Raw genomic sequence first — 20,700 nt, 5'->3', positions numbered from 1 at the left:
TCCACAAATATTTACTAAAATATGGTCTGTTACCAAGAATTTGTAGCATTGCTTCAAAGTATTTTTAAAAATTACCTATTCTAAGCTATCTAAGTACAAGACAAGGCAATTTTATTGAAAACACAATATGTGAAAGTGTTCTTATGCCTCCTTAAATTGATTATTTCTCCATTTATGTTCTTTGGAAGAATATGACAAAGTTATTTGCTTTACTACCCCCGAAAATGTTGATTATAGTAAATGTATTATTACATAACTTATTTAAAACATAATCTTTAAAGAAATGTAATTGAAGGTATGAGTCAAATTTTGACCATCACATTTTCATAAATTATAGAAACAGACCCTTTCCAATAAATAAAATCTAATAACCAGATATAAACACTCCAGGCACATTGGCCTTCTACTCCTTTCAGCATCCCTTATGGAGTTTACTGTATATCTGATAATATCTCATATGGAAACTCAAAGTTTCAAGCAGAGGTGAATCTGCCACATTTATGTGAAGTTGAACGTACTTTTGAATTTCCCTCATCCATCTTACCGGTCCCAGGTCTCCATGATGCTTCTGTTCTAGATGTGATGATATTGCAGAAACAAAGACCATCAGATACGCCACCAGAACACGCCTGTCTTTTTCATGTAGTGTCTCTAGGGGAGTGCTTTCCTTCACACAGAGAAAGAAATGACACTGTGGAAACCAGTGTCCAATTCATCATGCCTATTAAGTAAAATAACAGTTATGGATTAAATGTTTATTTCAGTGGTTTTTATAAATTAAACAACTTGTTGAAATCTCCCTTCCAAGGCTAGAGTAAAACTGCTCTATTGCAGTAGCTAAGCCCATGCCTTCATTGTGAGATGATTTCTGTTTTTTTTCTCTTTGACCAAAACACATTTCTTTTTTTTTTTTTTCAAATCTTGGAAAAGAGGGCTGAGAATTGAAATTTGAATATAATATAACAATATGGGTAATTTTCTTCTGGTTTTACTGCATTTGAAATCATAAAATGGGAATAATAATTACACTTCTCTCTGTGGGGGTAATTGTGAGGGTGAAGTGGATCTTTGCATCTGCGACAGCAAGAACAGAGCCTGGTATATTTAAAATACTAGATCAATTGTAGTTAATATTATTGTAAGTTATGAAATCATGGACCAAGCATTTTAAATATCACAAAATTCTAATTACAGAATCCGAAGAAAGAGAATTGAAATAAAAATAAGTTGACTCGTGTTGAGAACAATGAAAAGATTCAATTTACCCATCATTTTTAAATTTCATTCTATTTATTTCTCCATGTGGTTAATGAGTAACAAAAGAAAAAAGAAAAAGAGCCTCAAGACCATTTCAAAAAACAGAATATGTCCCAGGCTGTGATCACAGATTGTTGAAACGGAGAGATTCAGGTTCTAGTCAATATAATGCTTGTAAATCGAAAGTATCTTTCAATGCCTGTGCTTTGTCAGGTGAAAACTCAAACCCATCATCGGTAGATGTACTTCCATCTTTCTGATGGTTGTTAAAGGTGACAAGTAAAATGACTTCTGGCAATTTCACTCAGATCCCCAGAGAACAAGAGTCAAATTCAAGATACAAGCAGTAAAAGAATGTTGTATGAAAGTGATACAGGGCTTGACAGATTGAAACACAGCCTCAGTGGGATTGAGAGGAGAGAATAAAGCAAGTCAAGTCCTGTTAAATTGTCTGTAGGGCTCAAGGTTTATATAATTCAGGTGGCAAAAGTGACAGAGCATTTTGTATTGGTTCTCTATATCAAAAAGTTAGTTATTTATTTTTTTAATGTTGGGCACTTTAGGATCTCAAATCAAGCCCTCGCTATGGCAACTGCTTTGTGGTTGAATGAATAGTGAGCAATGTCAACAAGCTGAGGATAAAATTCCTTAGTTAATGTACCCATCTCTTGTTAGCATGTATGTTCTCATGTGTGTATGCATTTGTGCAAACTTCACCTCCTGAAATCCAGCTTACAGATAAGATTTTTTTTTTTAATTTGGTATCAGAGATTGAACCCAGGGGCACTTAACCACTAAGCCACATCCCCAGTCCTTTTTTAAAATATTTTATTTAGAGACAGGGTCTTTTTATGCTGCTTTAGGGCCTCACTAAGTTGCCAAGGCTGGCTTTGAGCTTGCAATCCTCCTGCCTCAGCCTCTCAAGCCACTGGGATTATAGGCATGTACCACTGTATCTGGCACAAATAAAAATTTGCTGAGATTGAGAGATAGAAGTTTTTGAATAAAGGGGAGTCCATTTCTTCTATAGTTTCCTTATTATTGTTATTATTATTTAAGCATTGCAAATTAAATTGAGAAAAATACAGTTATTTTATTCTGGAAAGTACTTTAACTACATAGTTATAGGTCTTTTAGTTTCCTTAATGTCAACCCTCTTCACTGCTGAATTTTGGTTTGGTTTGGGGGTGTGGGATCCAAACCACTCATACACTAAGTAAATATTCAGTAGAATTCACTACAGTGATAAATCTGACTTTTGGGGAAATTCTATGAACAGCTTTAGCAGAGGAGCAACATTCTCTCACTTGGAGATCAGCAAGAATGTGCATCAGTGCATATAATGGCCCATTATTATATCACTTCAGAGGTAAACTGTAGTGCAAGCCTGATATTAGACTCTGTGGTCTAACCCACCTATACATTATATAGGTCTGTTTTTATAGCTATTTTAAAAGTCTTCAGAGAGCAGTAGAGAAGAGTAAACTGCACAACTTGAAGAGGCATTTACCAAAGGTGAACACTTAATTAGTCCCTTGTTCAATAGGGTTGACCTTCATCATGGATCTACTAAAAATTTCCCTGTAGTGAAAACTGGACTTGATGTTGTTCTAACATTTCTTTCAGAGAAGTGTTACAGAATATTCACAGAATAACTTGCAGATCAGAGGGTAACAGTTTACATTGTTATAAATAATTCCTGATACATTGACATTTTATTTTTTACCAATTATAGTTTCCCTGCCTTCAATTTATATGCTAGGCTTACACATTATACTATACAAGGAGAATTTTTCTGGTTGTGTTTAGTCACTAAGTAAGTCATAACATTTATTGGAAATGATAACATGACAGGATGAGCCTAAATAAAAATTTTAAAATACCACCATAAAGTATATTAGCACCAAGTACTTGACAGATTCTCTTTGACTTCATTATTTCAAACATATATTTTGTTAATCAAAAATAACAATGTTAAAGTTATCCATGTTTAATTAATTATAATCAGCCACATATTTGACAACGCTGGTATTGGAATATGAGAAAGACATCTGAAATCTGAAAACTCTCTGTCATTCTATTAGTTTGAGCCCTCTGAGAAGCTTATCTCATGATTGCATTAAATGTGTGAATATGTTAGGTAAAATGACTATGAGAGAGAAAATAGGGAGAATCAGATACAGCATGGGGAAGCCATCAGATGCAGGATAGATCCTGAGAGAGGGAGACTGCTATGTGGTAGGATGTTGTGCAATCTGAGATTATCATGACAAAGCCACTGGGTTCCCATGCCAAAGTTTGCAGAGGAGTCTGGTAACTCCCAGGGATAGTTATACCTGAGCAACTTTGCCACACTCAAGTATTGGAAGAGAATAGTCAACTTAGATGTTCAGATTCCCAAACATAATGTCAATTAGACTTCATTGTCTTTTTCATGAATATTTCGAGAAATAGATAAAATATAGAAAATATCCAAAAGGTTGTCAAACATCTTGGCTCTTTTTATTTTGGACAGGTTTTACTCCTAAGTAGTTAAATAGTTTTACTTTATCATAAAATTTGTATTGTCTTTATAAAGTTAAACTAAAGAAGGACTTAAAACAACATATATGGAGGCTGAACATCCAAATGTTCATGATACTTAAGTTCCAACATTGATGTTACATTAAGTATTATAGATAATCTAGTGATTATATAAAGTGTGCAAGAGACTGCACATAAGTTGTATGCACATACAACATCATTTTAAGGAACTTGAGCATTTGCAGATTTGGTATCCATAGAGTGCCTTGAACCAGTCCCCCATGGATAGTGAAGGAGAAATGTAGATCTTAATTTCTGTAGAGGTAGGGGAGGAGGTGAAGAAAGGTTTGACTCATAGGTCTCCAACAGAACAACAACAACAAAAAAAAAATGGAAAGTGTTTCTTTACATTATATAATTCACTAGTTATGCTATTTTAAATATGTTAAATATAATAACAAAGATTCATATTCCAATTGAAGAGCTAGTAAAAAGTCACTCAATGACATAATATTGATAAAAATTGATCAAAATATTTTCTGCAATTCTTACCAGGAAAAGCATTTCATGCTATTTTAACATTAAGCTGAATACTTCATCTTATCTTGTATCTTCAGGATTTTTGTTAATGTCCTTATTGGACATTCATATTCTTCATTGGTATTCTTTTTTCTTTTTTTAATTTTTTATTGTTGGTTGTTCAAAACATTACAAATTTCTTGACATATCATATTCCACACTTTGATTCAAGTGGGTTATGAACTCCCACCTTCACCCCATACACAGATTGCAGAATCACATCAGTTACACATCCATTGATTTACATATTGCCATACTAGTGTCTGTTGTGCTCCGCTGCCTCTTCACTCATCCAGTCATGGAAGTCAATGACCATCTCAGACATGGGCTATAAAAGTTTTTATTGTTCTCCTAATTAGATTATATTGTTCTGATAGCATTTAAATTTTCAGATAGAATATCAAAATGTGGAAATACAGAAATATGTAACTTTAATATATGTTATATATAATATAATGATTTTTAAAATTTTCCATAGGGAAGTCTTACAAAAGGTGATGCATTTATGAGTTTGTTATATTGCCCCTTATTTAAGATGTTCATTCATGCAGAAATAAAATTGTGCAGTTTTCAAAATTAAATTTAAGAAAACTGTCCTTATATGAAGTGAGTTGTGCATAATCCTGAGGATGGGTGGTGACAGAACAGACATTCTGTATTGTTAGTGTGCATAAGGAGAAGCTCTAGGGTTTTCCCTTAGGATGCAGAGCAAAGGAAATCACATTGTAAATGCCAAAACCTGTCAGGGAATGAGCAGTTTGACAGGGAGAAGGTTCGAGCATCCCAGGGAGAAATGCCAACCATGGTGGGGCATGTTCTCCCTGTCCACACAATTTTCATTTGGGAAGAGAACCTGACCACAGCAGGGGAAGTGCCTGCAGCTTTTGATTTCTTTGTGTGTGTGTTTGTGTGTGTGTGTGTGTTTTGTTTTTGGTTTCGCTTTGTTTTGATCTTCTTGCTTTTTTGTCACAATGAAAGAATTGCTTGATGCAGAAGAAAGAATTAAAGGTCTTGAGCTATATTCCCAGCTCCTCCAACAAACTCTACAGTTTTGAGCAAGTCACTGAACATTTCTAACTCTTGGGCATTTCAACTGCAACGTTTGAATGATGAAAACTCAGGGCAATTAATAAGAGAAGACATAAAATTTTGTAATAGTAAAACTCAGCAATTACAATGGGGCCTTCCAGCATTTCATTTCTGTGGGAAACAATGAATAATATAAATTAATATAAGAACAATCAGAGAACCTTGAATTTTCACAACAGAAAAATTATAATATGCAAGTCAATAGCAATAATAATATTTCATTCTTTTTCTTTCTTATAAATATCACTATTATATTTGCAATTTACTAGTGAACATATAAATTCAAGGTTACCATCTCTCTAGTTAGAAAAATAATCAGAACTTGTCAACAATTAAAAACCACCACAATGAACTCATTTTCTATGGTGTTTGAGTGTACTTTTTTTTTTTAATTTTAAGCTTCTCTACCATTCCTCTTTCAGTGCCCTCGCTTTGCAATTCCACTTGGCATTCTCAAGGTTTAATATAATGTTTTTCATTTGAAAACTGTCATTGACATAACACTGCTCTGCTGCCATCTGCCTTATGTGACAAATCTGAACTAAACAGCTTTATTGAGGTCTCACCTATCCCTGAACATACCATTTATTCTTTTCATCCAGGTGCATTGTAAAATGCCTAAGGTGGAATATAAATATTTCTACTGGTTCATCAAATTATGTAATTGAGTTACATCTTATGCTGAAAACGTGACATAGAAAAGATAGATAATAAAGTGAATAAAAACATCCATGCCCTTGTTATTTATGAAGATCAACAGATTGTCAGTTTAATAATTTCCTATCTCCTTACACATTCCTTTAGTGTAAGTGTGAGATTGTGTGTGTGTGTGTGTGTAGGTGAGTTGTGTCATCTAACAAAGGGGGCTATTTTCTCTTGTGTGGAATAAGTTTAAGTGTATGAGCTTTGTTTATCCTTTCCTCCTTCTGTAGCTAGAGTAAAGGTCCTTTACTGCCATCAACTGGAATAAACAAAATCAACAAAGGAAAACTAATGCAAGGGTATTTTACTTAAATGCCTAATGTGTTCATTCATGAACATTTACCATGTGACCATAGCATTGTCTTAGCTGGTGGAATATAGAAAGATATCAAAAGAGGAAAAGAGGAGAAAATTTAGTCTCCAGGTATAAGAATTTATAATCTCAAATGCATAATATATGAACTCTGATAGAAATAAGCTACTTCTATGATGTTTCACAATTCACTACTATTTTCCAATTGTACACAATTATTATAATTCCCAAAAACTCACTTAAGTGGCTCACAAATTTAGGATAAAGTTGCAATTTGTTGGGAAGGCAAAAAAAAAGCATTACTACAAAGATAATAAAACTTGAGACATGAGGAAAAGTCTCAATTTTGACCAACAACCATTTGTACAGATACTCTGCCAAATAATTTCTTTTTTTTTTTTAATTTTGAACCTTGGAAACATTGATTTGGAAAACTTGGTTGTAAACAGTCATAGACATCCAAGATGGTTAATTTTTTAGGAGTGTCAACTTGACTGAATTAATGGATGCCTAGAGAATTGCTAAATCATTGCTTCTAGATATGTCTGTGAGGGTGTTTCCAGAGAAGACTGGTAGTTCCCTCCCAGATTAAGGAAAGTCCACCCTCACTGTGGCTGGGCACCATCTATTGTGGAGGGGGTGAGCAGGAAAAGAAAATATTCTCATCCTCTCCCCGCCCCCCTCCCCATCTTTTCTCCCATTCTTCCTGAGCAGGTTCATTTTCTGCTGTCGTGGCATTTGGACATCAAACCCCAGGTTCTGCTGCAGCCTTTGGATTCTGAGACTTGGCCCCGTGGTCCTCCATGGACTCAGGTTTTTGGCCTCAGACTGGGGGGACTGCATCACTACCACCCTACCGAGTCCTAAAACATCTAGCTTCTTGGACCCATGTTCGGGGTTTTCCTGGATCTCTAGCTTGCAAACAGCAATAGTGGAATTTTTCTGTCATGTTACTATTTGAGCCAATCTAATAAATACACACACACATACACACACACATACACACAGAGAAATCTTTAAAAAAAATCAGTATATTTAAATTTGTATTCATCGTTCATAAAGCAAAATGTAAAATTCTCACTCCATTTTTAAGAAAACTAGCTTGTCCATTTAATGGGAACCATGCTGGAAAAGGGAAGGTCATGAGTGGATTATTAAAATATCCTGAGAAATCTCCATGCTGCTTTCCATATTGGCTGCACCAATTTGTAGTCTCACTAGCAGTGTAGGGGTGTACCCTTTCCTCCACATCCAGGCAGTATGGAGATTTCTTGTAAAATTGGGAATGGAAACACGATTTGACACAGCTATCACTCTCCTCCGTCTATACCCAAAGGAATTTAAAAAAGCCTACTACCGGGGCACAGGCACATCAATGTTTATAATAGTGTTACCGCTGTTTACTGGTGACAAGTCCTTGCTTCCCCGAATACTGAAGTATAACACCAGAGAAGCACACCTAGGCAAGTGGAGAGTGGAAATTGGAAGGCTTTATTAAAGGACAGCAGAAAAGACTTCCTCCCCAGAATCCATGGAAGGGCGAGGTCTTCCCTTTTTTTAACTAAGGTCTTCTTTTAGTCCTCCCACATTCCTGTGCTTTATTTCCCTTTATCCTGCAGTGATAGAATGCAGGTGGGAAGCCAAAAGGTGGGAGATAGGTGAGCTGAAGGAGTAATCTGGGCAGGAAGGGTCTGGGGTGCTTTGATTAGCACTTCCCTTTTTGCTGGGAGCTGTTTCATTAACAGTTCCTTAGGATGGGTTCTGGGCCTTGGGGACATTAACATTTCAATTTCCCCAGGTGCTGTTCTAGTTTCCTGGACTCTGTTTGATAATGGTCTCCATTTTCTTTATCTTACTTAATATTAGACCTGATTTACCTAACTACATTAACTACCTATCTTTAAAATTGGCTTTAAAGATGCCCTTCAATAGATGAATGGATTAAAAAAATGTGGCATATATACACAAGGGAATATTACTCAGCAATAAAAGAGAATAAAATCATGGCATTTGCAGGTAAATGGATAGAGTTAGAGAAGATAATGCTAAGTGAAGTTGGCCAATCCCAAAAAACCAAATGCTGAATGTTTTCTCTGATATAAGGAGGCTGATTCATAGTGGGATAGGGAGAGGGAGCATGGGAGAAATAGATGAACTCTAGATAGGGCAGAGGGGTGGGAGGGGAAGGGAGGGGGCATGGGGTTAGAAATGATGGTGGAATATGATAGTCATTTTTATCCAAAGTACATGTATGAAGACAGGAATTGGATTGAATATACTTTGTATACAGCCAGAGATATGAAAGATTGTGCTCTATATGTGTAATAAGAATTTTAATGAATTCCACTGTCATATATAAATAAAAACATTAATTTAAATAAATAAAAAATATTCTGAGAAACAGGGACTTGATTATGGTATTAAAAAATAGGAAGACATAGGGAATATTGTAGGCACATAAATAACAGAATTTAATATTAAATTGGATGTGGTAATAAGTCCAGAAAAACTTAATAATTATAAAGTAAAGGTTTCTAATAATTTAGGGAGTAGAAGAAAATAGAAGTACTGGTATTTTTTAAAAAATATCCTTTAAAAAGTAGATATAAAGAAAAAATTATGTTTAAGATAATAAAAATAAATATTTTGAATGAAAAGATATTAGAAATTGCATAGATCAAAAGAGTCAGCTGGCCTTTACAGATAAACAATTGGAAACTAGGATTCCCGACTGAACTCATGTAATGAAATGTCTACAGACAGGTGATGGTTCAAATCTTGAGCAAGGGTGAGATTTTCCTTAAGAGCCGGTGGGGAAGTGGGGTGAAAGTCTTTAGAAATAAAGTGCTTTTTGAAGCTATAAAATAGTGAGCAAAAGACACATACTATTTATAATCACCCTTATGCCCTGATATAACTTTAAAACACCTCAGCTAAATCCCCACATTGATATTTTTTACTAAATTTGTAAGAATTGATGTTTGCCCAAAGTTAATTTCCTCCTTTATTACCATGGACTGTAAACTTACTCAGCAAATCATTATTAACAAGAAATTGTCTTGGAGATCAGTCATTATTGTTTGGATATTGAAAATTAGTCTCAAAGTTTATTATCTCTGATAATTTTAAAAGCCTGATAATTTTAAGAGATAAGGTAGTGGAGATTATGGAATACATTTACTTGACAGATAGGCCATATCTGACTGTGACCCACAAGCAAATAAATATACAATACATCCACAATTCCTCTAACAGAGCAGCTCACTGATTCTAGCTTTAAATGAGTACAGGAAAGCTGAATGGCAGAGAATGAGGAGACCATTGACTTTCAGGGGCTGATCCCATGGGAAATAATTGCAGCTAGAGAATTCCATGGAGACCAAAAAGGATTTTACATTGGTTGGAGCATGCACTAGGACATTTTTTTTCAATTCAGTTAAAGCTCTTATAAATTAATTTTGTATTTGAGCACCAATAAAGTACATGTAAAAGGGACATATTTCATCATCCTTAAGTACCCTTGGGTACAGAAAATATAAGACTTTCTTTGCTACAGAATAAGAAGAGAATGAAGAAATTTTGTATTCTTTAATATTTTACAATGTCTTTCAGAAATTATCAAGAAAACATGCAAAGAGTATTTTTGAAATTTTTATTACCAAGTGATTACATATTGCTTTTTAAGGTAATAGTACCATGATGTTTTATAATGTAGATTGCTGATGATTTCACTGCAAAAATCACATCAGTTTCACAAAATCACATCCTTTATTTTTTTCCAGAGACCTGTGAATTCGTGGCAAATAAATTGTTTACTGTTATAGGATCTAAAATATCCTGGAGTATCCCATAAGCACAGAAATTCCTTAATGTCAGGCTGCTAAATCATAGATACAATATTTCTGGAAGTTGCCTTCATGTATAATTAAAGGGAGGAAACCAACTAGAATTTTCTATCTGCTTACCCACAGCATATTAAATAATCACCTGAAAGACTAAGATCAAATATCCAATTTACGGTTTGAATTATGTAATAAATTGATGACCAAAAAAAATCTCTAGTCTAATAAGATACCGTAGATTGCTTTCCATGAACAAATATCACTCCATACCTTATGAAGCATATAGAAATTAGTAAGCCTCACACACTAGACACACATCATGGAAGGCCATAAACATTTTGGTTAATAAAGCGAGCTCTGAAATCAAACTACCTGCATTCATATAGTGGCGCACAGAAGGTTCTAATAAATGTTCCTTAATGAATTGCTTAACTAAATTGTTATGCCAAGAGAGAACGTGTACAACAGCTACTGTCTAAAAGTGACTCTAAAATTCAATACATTATTTTATCTGAAAAAAATGTTTAGTTTGCTTATTTTAACAAATAAATTCTTCTTTCTGACATGACCAAAGAGCTCAATTTCCTCTTATTTGCTTCTCACTTATCTTTCTTTTATACTTTTGATCCTTGAGAGATGAAGAAAGATAATGAAAGCAAGACCAATAACCTTGTGTTTTAGCATACTGTGCAGAATGGTATGGGAAAGTGAAGAAAATGAAATGAGTTTAACCTTAAAAAGATGAAAATCATCCTAGAATCCAGAGAGGGCACTTTAACGTGGACCTTATCATCAAATCTTGGAAATGATGGAAGGGTACAGTAAGTGGAGTCAGAGTGAAACTGGAAAGCTCTGAGTGAATAAATTGTTACTTATGAACAACGTAAAGAGAGTTATTTGTGGGAGACATTTCCATTTCTGTCTGTAAACTACATTTTAGGAGTGCAAGAGTATATTTTATCTATGTTAGCAAGCCTTTTCCTTTCCATTTATGCCATTATTTTGTTGACAACATTTTAGTTGCTCATATTTGATATTCACCAAAGTAAGTTCAGAAATCGTCAGCTAGAATGTTGTCTTTCTCAATTTACATGAATGGCATGCAAACATTTTTTCTTCATATTACAATTTTTTTACCCAAGAATTTACCTTAGTCCCTGGGGATTACAATGAATATATTTTATCTCATGTAGACAGGGATCATTTATCAGCTTGAAATGTCAAAGAAGTCTGCTCCAGAGAGGACAGGAGATATGAACTCTTCCATATCAATAAGCAGATCACACACATCATTGAAGTCAGTCAAAAGAATATAGTAAACACCCTTCAAGGAAGAGAGAGAAGAAGAGATAACCTGCCTCCTCAGAGCACAGGCCTTGGGTCTGTAACTCCATTGAGTAATTTGCATGTATTATCCATTTTAAATATTGTAACTGTCTCTGAAGGAGATTTTAATCATAATTTCCATTTCACTTCTGAGAAGCTGAAGCTAAACTAAATGGAGATTGATTGGCTCAAGATCTCACATTCTACAAGTAACAAAATCTAATCATTATAATTAAAAATAAAAGCAAAAGCAAAAGCAATAATAATGGGAATTATGTTAGTTACAGCAAACATGCCTACAATTTACGGGACTCTTACAATAAGGCAGCCAATGAGATACCAATTCATGTGCACTAGTTGACCCTTCTACCCTCTAGGTACTTGGAAATTAATGGTTTAAGTAAAGAAGGCATTAGATGCATAAACGGAGACTTACTTTATTGCCTGGCACTGGCCAACACTTGTTATGTAGTGATCAATCACATTATCCTTTCTCTCAAAAATGGTCCCCAAATAAATATGAGGGAAAAATTGTCGTGGAATCATCCAGGTATAGTGCATTATAATAAGGGAAATAACCCAGATGCAGAAAGACACATACTGAATGATATCGCTTATTTAAAACTCTGAACTCATAGAAGCAGAGAATAATGGTGACTGCCAGGGGTTATAGAAGACAAAAATGTGGACCTATTGGCTAACAGGTACAAACTTTCCTTTATAAGATGAATAAGTTCTAGAGATCCATGCACAGCATTGCAATCATTGTCGACAATAACGCGTATTTGAAATGGACTAAGTAGATTTCACATGTTGCATCACAAAAAAGAACAAATTTTAAAAATAAATTTCAAATAAATATCTAAATTATGATATTGGGTCAGTCTGAGGATCACATTTTGATAACATCTGATTAGATAATGGTATAACAGTTTCCCTCATAATTATTTGTGTATGAATATTATTTCTTAAACAGGAATAAAAAATGGAACTACAGCTAGTTGTCATACACATAGAAACTTCTAAGGAAAAGTAAATTGAATTGATTATCACCTTTCATATGTGCATGTACATTGAATGCAGGAAGGTAGGGAAGAAGGAAGGAAAGGAAGAAAGATAGGAAGAGAGGGAGGGAGAGAGGGAGGGAGGGAGGAAGGTTCAGAGCTACACAGTTTGGCTACAATCTCAGGTACACCAATTACTAACTTTTATATTCTCCGTAAATTATTTTAATTTTCAGAATTCATTTTGCATTTCTGTAATTTACAGATAATATACCCTAATTCTCAGGGTCACTGTAAAGATTAAACAAAAGTTTATATAAAGTATCCTGATATATAGCCTGTGATTTGGAACACAATAAACTATAAGCATCACTGCCAACAAGCAGCCAGAAAGAGCTGCCAGTCACCATTCAAAATTCCTATTTCTAAGGAAAAAGAGACTTGAGTATAAAGTAATAAGTATATTTCATTTTAAAGCAGATGAATTAATTAATTGATGACAAGTGCATATGAGTATATAGTAAAAGTAAATAAATTTATATGGACAGTAAAAATGTTTTAAATAATAATTATTTGAAAGTTCCAAAGTTTAAGACATTGAAAACAAGTCACAAACTAGGAGAAAATCTAATCACATATATGATGAAGGACTTGTATCCAAAATATACAAAGAGTTCTTGAAACTCAACAGTAAGAAAACAAACGTCACAATTAAAAGGTGGACCAAAGATCTATGCCGATACTTTACCAAAGAAAATATGCAAATAGAAGTGAACATTTGTAAAGATATTCAACATCATATGTTATTAGGTAATTACAAATTAAAACAATGGTAAAGGCACATCTCTGAGAATAGATAAAATCCAAAGCATTGACCAGGTCAAATGCTATCAATTATGTGCAGCAACAGGAGTTCTCATTCATTGTTGATGAAATGCCAAATGACACAGTCATTATTGAAGACAATTCACATTTTCTTACAAAGCTACTTTTACCATATGATCTAGCACTTGAGCTCCTGAACACTAATTCAAATGGACTGAGATCCTATTTCCACACAAAAGCCTGCACATCAATGTCTTTATCAGCACTATTCATCACTGTCCAAAATCAAAACCAAGTAAGACATCCTTCAATAGGTGACTGAATAAACATGGCGGCACACCCATACAGTGAGATATTATTTCATGACAAAAGAAAATTAGCTTTTATCAACACCCCATGCAAAAGAGGCATGAATAAACTTTTAATGCATATTTGTTGAGAGAAAGAAGAATTCATTCTGTAAAGACTACATAATGCAAGATTTTAATGTATGGCATCCTAGAACTGGCAAAATCATAGCAGTGGTCAAAATAGTAGTAAGAAAAAATCAGTGGCTTCTAGGGATTGGGAGGAATGAGGAAGGGATTGGTAGTTTGGCAAAAGAGATTTTTAACTCAGTAAAACATTCTATATGATTTTGTGATAAGAGATACATGACAGTTTTTATTTCTCAAAATTCAGAGAACTATGCAACACAGAAAGAGTGAATAGTAATATAAACTATGGACTTTCATTGATAATGTTGTATCAATATTATCCATATACCTCAAATATTTTATATTAACAAAAGCTGTTAGTAATAGGGAAATCTAGGGGGTGGGAGGAAGGAGGCTATTTGGAAACTCTGTACTTTTTATTAATTTTATTTTGGCAAATCTAATACCATTTTTAAAAATATTCTATGAATTAAAAAAAAAAAACAGGAAAAATCCACAATGAAGATGGTCTCTAACTAGGTAAACCTAGGTGAAATGTTTTAGGAGACCCTATATACCATTTTTCCCCTCTAAGAGATGAAATTGCGTTAGTATATTAAAAGTTGAAAGGACCTGAGTAAATAAATAATTATTTTTAGCTCTATGTTTTCCAAACACTTTTTGAATACTGACCCCCATTTATTCTTAATATCTATTAATGATCTGTAAACACACTCTAGGAAACGTTGCCCTGGACCTCTCAAGGTTCCTTTAAAATACCTTCAAAAGAATGTCTCCTGTATCTTGCATTTAAATATATGCTCAAGTAAAGGAAATCGTAATTACACTAGGGGGTTCATTATACAGTGCACACTAATCAAAACCCTACAGTTGTCTTCCGTCACCATCTCTCTTTGAAAAAACTGACTAAAATCAATGTTGCCCTTCATATTGGTGAATGCAAAGGTCATTCCTCCATTCTAATCTGAATAAACAGCTCAGCACCTTTCAACATTATTGACCAGTTTCTCTTTCAATGCTTTACACCTTTGTTTCCTCTAATCTTCCTCCTACCTCTTTGGCAGCTCTTTCTCGGTAATCTTTACCAATCTTCCTGTATTCAACCTCTGAATGTTGAAAATTCTCCAGGGTTCAGGCTGGGTCCTCTCTTCATCTTCTCTCAGCTCTCCTGTCATCTTTAGCTTTCCCCTTCAGAGCTTGGGTCACCATTTCCAGGTGTGCACAACCAGGCCCCTCCAACTCAATGCAGCATCTGCCTCCCATTAGGCATCCTAATAGACTGCATATCCAAACCTGGTTCTCCTGATGGAGGATCTAATTCCCCGAATGAGTTCACCATCTGTCTAGCTACATTATTTAAAAAAATAAAATCACAAAACTGGGAGACACACTTGAAATTTCCCTCTCCTTGGCCCTCACCTGATACCTTGTACTTCTTAATTCTCTTTCCCTTCTACACTGCAGACACAGAGCTCCTGTCTCATCACCACAGTCCAAGTAAACATTTTAAACTGGCTTCACAGTAACCTCCTAACCGGTAATTAACAATCCCAAACTTGAATCATTCATCCATACTCCATAAAACAATCTTTTAAAAGTATATACTTGAGTCTCCAGGTCCTCAAGTTTTCTCTGATACACAGATTCTAATTCACAATGTGGGCTAGGGAAGAATAGAGTTACTTTAGATTAGGTAGAGGGGCGTGAAGGGAGGGGAGAGGATATGAGGGTAGAAAGGATAGTAGAATAAATCAGACATTATTACCTTATGTATATATATAACTATAAAACTGGTGGGTTCTACATCACGTATAATCAGAAGAATGAGAAATTAGATGTCATTACATATGATTTATCAAATATAATGAAGTTATAGGTATACTATAGTTAGTTATACTGTCATATATAACTAATTAAAACATTTTTAAAATATATATTGAACAAATAAACTCTTTCTTTAAAACACAGGAGTGGTTTCTCTTCTTTTTTTAATAACACATTGTTGCAATTATGGATCTAGAATGTTCTCCAAAGGCTCATGTATTGAGGCTTGGTCCCTAACGTGGCAATGTTCAGAGATGGGCTTTGAGTAGTGATTGGATCATGAGGGTACTAACCTTATCGATGGATAAACCCATTGATAGATTCACAATTTGCATTGACTATTGGGAGGTGATGGGAAATATAGGAGGTGGACCTAACTGAAAGGAGCATGTCCTGAGGGCCGGGACTTTGGGTACTATATCTTGTCCCTTCTCCCCACTTCCTCTGCCTCTCTGCTTTCTGGCAGCCATGAGGTGAGCAGTTTTGCTTCATCGTGTCCACCTATCAGTGTTCAGACCTACCCCATCCAGAAACAATGGAGCCAGCCATCCATGGACCGAAACCTCTGAAACCATGAGACACAATAAATCTTTTCTTCCTTTTAAATTGCTCATATTAGATATTTTGTCACTTTGATAAAAAGCTGACTAACAAAAAGGCCAAAGTTTTTAATAAGTCAAAGAGATACTATCTGGCCCCTGCTACCTCTTTGACCTTTCTGTACTATTTTTCTGTCGATGCTATGATTTTAGCACTCAAGACATCATTTCTCCAAAGCTCTGTGTGTCCTCCTGCCCCAACATGTTTGGAAATTTCACTCCCTCTAAATTGAAACATTTTGTTTATTTCTTTTTTTAAAACTATTGTTTTAAGTTTTTAAAATTATTTCTTACATACATCACAATAGAGGAGTGCATTACATTCATAATTTTTTGCATTGCAATTCTTAATACACCTTTATAACACAATTTATCAAATCTCTGTTTGTAATTAAGGTTTGTTGACACCAAATTCACATCTTCACACATGAATTTTGTATAATGATGACTGTCTCCTTCCACCATCCTTGCTATTCCCATTCTCCTTCCCTTTCCCTCCCACCCCTATTCCATATCTAGAGCTAAATTACTCTCATTATTTTTTTCATTAATTACAATTTTATCACTATACTATAAGCCATTCAAGAAGAATTCATGTAACATTTTATTATTTGTTTACCTTACAGACTACCTGACTCTGAATAAGTTTTCAATAAATATTTATTGAAGTTATTTCTAAATTCTATAGCTTACATTCAGTACATATGTGTCTGCAGATCATATTAACATGAGAAAAAAAATGCTGATTCCATGAAGATCCTACATAGTGTAGTCAATAAGGAGAAAATAATTAGGAACTATCCACTCAAAAAAAAATGGAAAAAAGCTGGCAAGAGTTAGAAATTGTTATGGTTTAGATATGAGGTGTCCAAAAGCTCATGTTTGAGGCAATGCAAGAAAGTTCAGAGTAAAATGATTACGTTATGAGAGTATTAATCTAATCAGTTTGTCAACCTACTGACAGAAATTAACTGGGTGGTAATTGTAGGCAGTTAGGGTGTGGCTGGAGGAGGTGAGTTATTAGGGGTATAACTTTGGGGCTTATATTTTGTCGGTGGTGAGGGAGTTTCTCTCTGTCTCTCTCCATGCTTCCTGGCGCCATGTTTCTAGATGCTTCCCTCCATCACATCCTTCCGCCATGATGTTCTGCCTCACCTCAGGCACACAGAAATGGAGTCGGCCATCTATAGACTGAGACCTCTGAAACTGTGAGATCCAAAATAATTTTTTTCTCTTCTAAATTGTTCTTGTCAGGTCTTTTGGTCACAGCAGTGAAAAAGTCAACTATAAAAATTAGTGGTGAAAACCACAGGTACTTAATATAATATATAAGGCAAAAGGACCTTTTTCTTTCACATATATTCTCAGCTGAGATAACAACTGAGAGTGTGTTGAGGAGAGCAGTGTTAACACAGGGATGGAAATCATAAGGTAGCCATATGTGGCCATCAGGAACATAAACTTAACACAAAAGGATTGCAAAGATTAAATAAGTAAAGCCCTTAGAATCCCTGGCAAATAGTAAACTCAGTAACTATTAACTATTATCTCTTTAGAAAGAGTCAACTGATAGTAGTCCCACTCACCTGGATTTGTTCTACGCTCAGAAAATTGACCTTTAATCTGTTAAAAAGGAGAAGGAGAAGGAGAAAAGGAAGAGGAAAACAAGGAGGAGGAAGAAGAAAAAACATTCTAAGCATGAATATGTGAGTCCATTTTAGATGTTTTCCTGCAATTAACTGTTAAATAGTTGTAGCTGACCCTATTTTTCAGGCAAGAGAACTGGAGATAAATCAAGAGATTAATGATTTTTCAACAACTCTGAAATGTAATGATAGGGGAACTGAGATCTAATTTAAATGTAATTGACTAAATTTTTTCCAGCTATTTCCATTATATCACAATATTTCTGCATATTTTACCAGCTTCCCAAAGTCATTGATTCCTTAAAACTTAATAATAGCATAATCCAATAAACATTTTAAAGAATTTTCATTGTTACTCAAAAAATTCATAATTTAATATATAATGTTGCCGCAGTCTGGCTGGGCAAAATAACCGGGGGGTGACAAGCAACTTAACCTTGAAACAGTGGGACCACTTTATTGTGGGACAGCAGAGGTATATATACCTAACTGATTATACACAGCTTGTTTCAATTAACATCATCTAGATACAGCAAATCAGCCAATAAGGAATCTTCATCATCTTAATGGCTGGGTGGCCTTAGGTCACAAGCCACTCCTCCTGGCAAACTGCCAGGCACCATCTTGACTTGGTTGTGGTCCTCAACATCTCCCCCCTTTTATTTTTAAACAACAAGTATGTGGTTTAGGGACCATGCCTGTTTTAGATTGTCCAATACTACATATGGTCCTTACCTGTCATTGAATGGTCTGACCTCAAATCGTCAGCCTCCTATCTTAGGTTGGTACCATTGTAATTGGATCTTACCCGTCTTTGACTACCAGCCCAACACACTTAGCCATACTTGTGGATAACAACCATAGTGGTTTTTACACAAACACCATAAATAACCTGCTACAAGCAGAAAGGAGGAGGATAAAAAATGCCACGATACCAAGCCAACTGACAGCTCCAAGTAAGAAGCCCTTGGAAAAATTGTACCACTGATGACACTGTTAGCAAAGATATCCCGGTACTACCACAATTCCTTGCATCAACAGATAGTTCACAATGCATGTAAGTGATACATAGTCCAGGCAAGTTCTGCAAGCAGTTTAAAGCAGAGGAATCCATTAATATGTCCATTTCCTCTTAAAGTAAATTGACTCCTTGACTGAGCATCACCTGCTGAGCCACACCATTCATTGATGTATCAGTTTGTACAGTTCGTGTGATAGCTATCCCAGAAGCTGTTACAGCAGCAGCAGAAACAGCAACAGCTGTGATGATGGTAGCTGTAATTCTGAAGTCTCATTTGGTTCTCAGCAACACTGGAAATCCCTCCACCCTTGTCCTCACCAGCACTGGGACGAAGGCAGGAACTCTGGCAATGATGGCTAATAAAAATTGTGTAGCATTCCAGCAGGCACTAAGAAAACAACCTTCTGAACAATTTAGTACATTATCTCAAGGTTTTTTACATTTGAAATAGGCCTCAATGGTGCTCATTATTTGTTAGCCTCCAGGTGTGGGAGAACCACTGTAGCTAAATTGGAGTTCTGGATATCAGCTTTTATGGATTTAAGATATTGCTAATCCTGCATTTATCCACAGAAATAGTGAGGAGTCCTGTGGCAGCACCTGCAGCAAATAGGGAAAAACTGATGACTCATTAGTTATTGGCATTGGAAATGACCAAACTTCAGGGGCACCGGGCATGTCCTCCACCGCCAGCTGCAGTGTCCCCTGGCAGCCCCATGACAGGGGTGGGGAAGAGCCAGTGGCGGCCGCCACCGGCTGGAAAGTCCCTGCTGCACTGTGACCAGCTTGCGCAAGCGCCACCTTACAGCGCCACTTCATGCACCCTCTGGTGACGAAAAGTGTTTAATAGTAGCCTTTTGTTGCAACTCCTTCCCTGATAGTCCTTTCTCCTCTGAACTTTCTTCCTCTTTCTGAATAAAGTTCCTGGGCTTTTATCAACCTATGCCCTGACTGTTCTTGGTTTTACTGGGGTGCCTCCTTCCTTCACCAATTTACTTAACACACTTTCGGTTTGGTTCCCACCAACTTCTGATCCCATTTTTCCGTAACAAAGACAATACAACATGCCGCAGTCTGGCTGGGCACACAATCACGAGCCACCACACAGCTTGTAGATTCAAACACAGCTTGTAGATTCAAACAGCAACTCTTTATTCCCGAACTCACACCAGCCGTCTACAATCACGTTCTGGGGAAATCCACGTTCTCTGCCCAAATCCACGTTCTCTGCCCAAATCCACCTCCACTGGGCTTCTATCTCCAAAATATATTGTCTGAATCCCGTGAGAACTCAAGGGGAACTCAGGCAGCAGGATACGCCCTATTCCCAGCAGGAATAATCTTAAACCTTAAACCTGGAACCTAAACTGGGAACGCCCTAAACCCGATTATGTTAAACCGGGAACACCCTAATCCGCCCTGGTCCTTGACAAGGTCAACTACATTCAATGTCACTGCAAAATGTCAGCAACATGGGGTACGCTGGCAAGGAAATTGTCATACCTACTTGGCTAATGGCTCCCAGCATCTCCCCCCTTCTGATTAATTAAACAACAAGCAATGTGGCTTAAGGACCGTGCCTGGTAGGTTGTCCAATTCAACATATGGTTCTTACCCGTCATCGGAAAACTGACCTTTAGGCGTCAGCCTCCTGTCTTAGGTTGATACCACTGCAATTGAATCATACCCGTCACTGACTACCGGTCCAGCATA

The sequence above is a fragment of the Marmota marmota genome, unplaced genomic scaffold, assembly GCF_001458135.2.
Source record: "Marmota marmota marmota unplaced genomic scaffold, marMar, whole genome shotgun sequence".
In the NCBI taxonomy this organism is placed as follows: Eukaryota; Metazoa; Chordata; class Mammalia; order Rodentia; family Sciuridae; genus Marmota; species Marmota marmota.
This window is presented reverse-complemented; position numbering follows the sequence as displayed.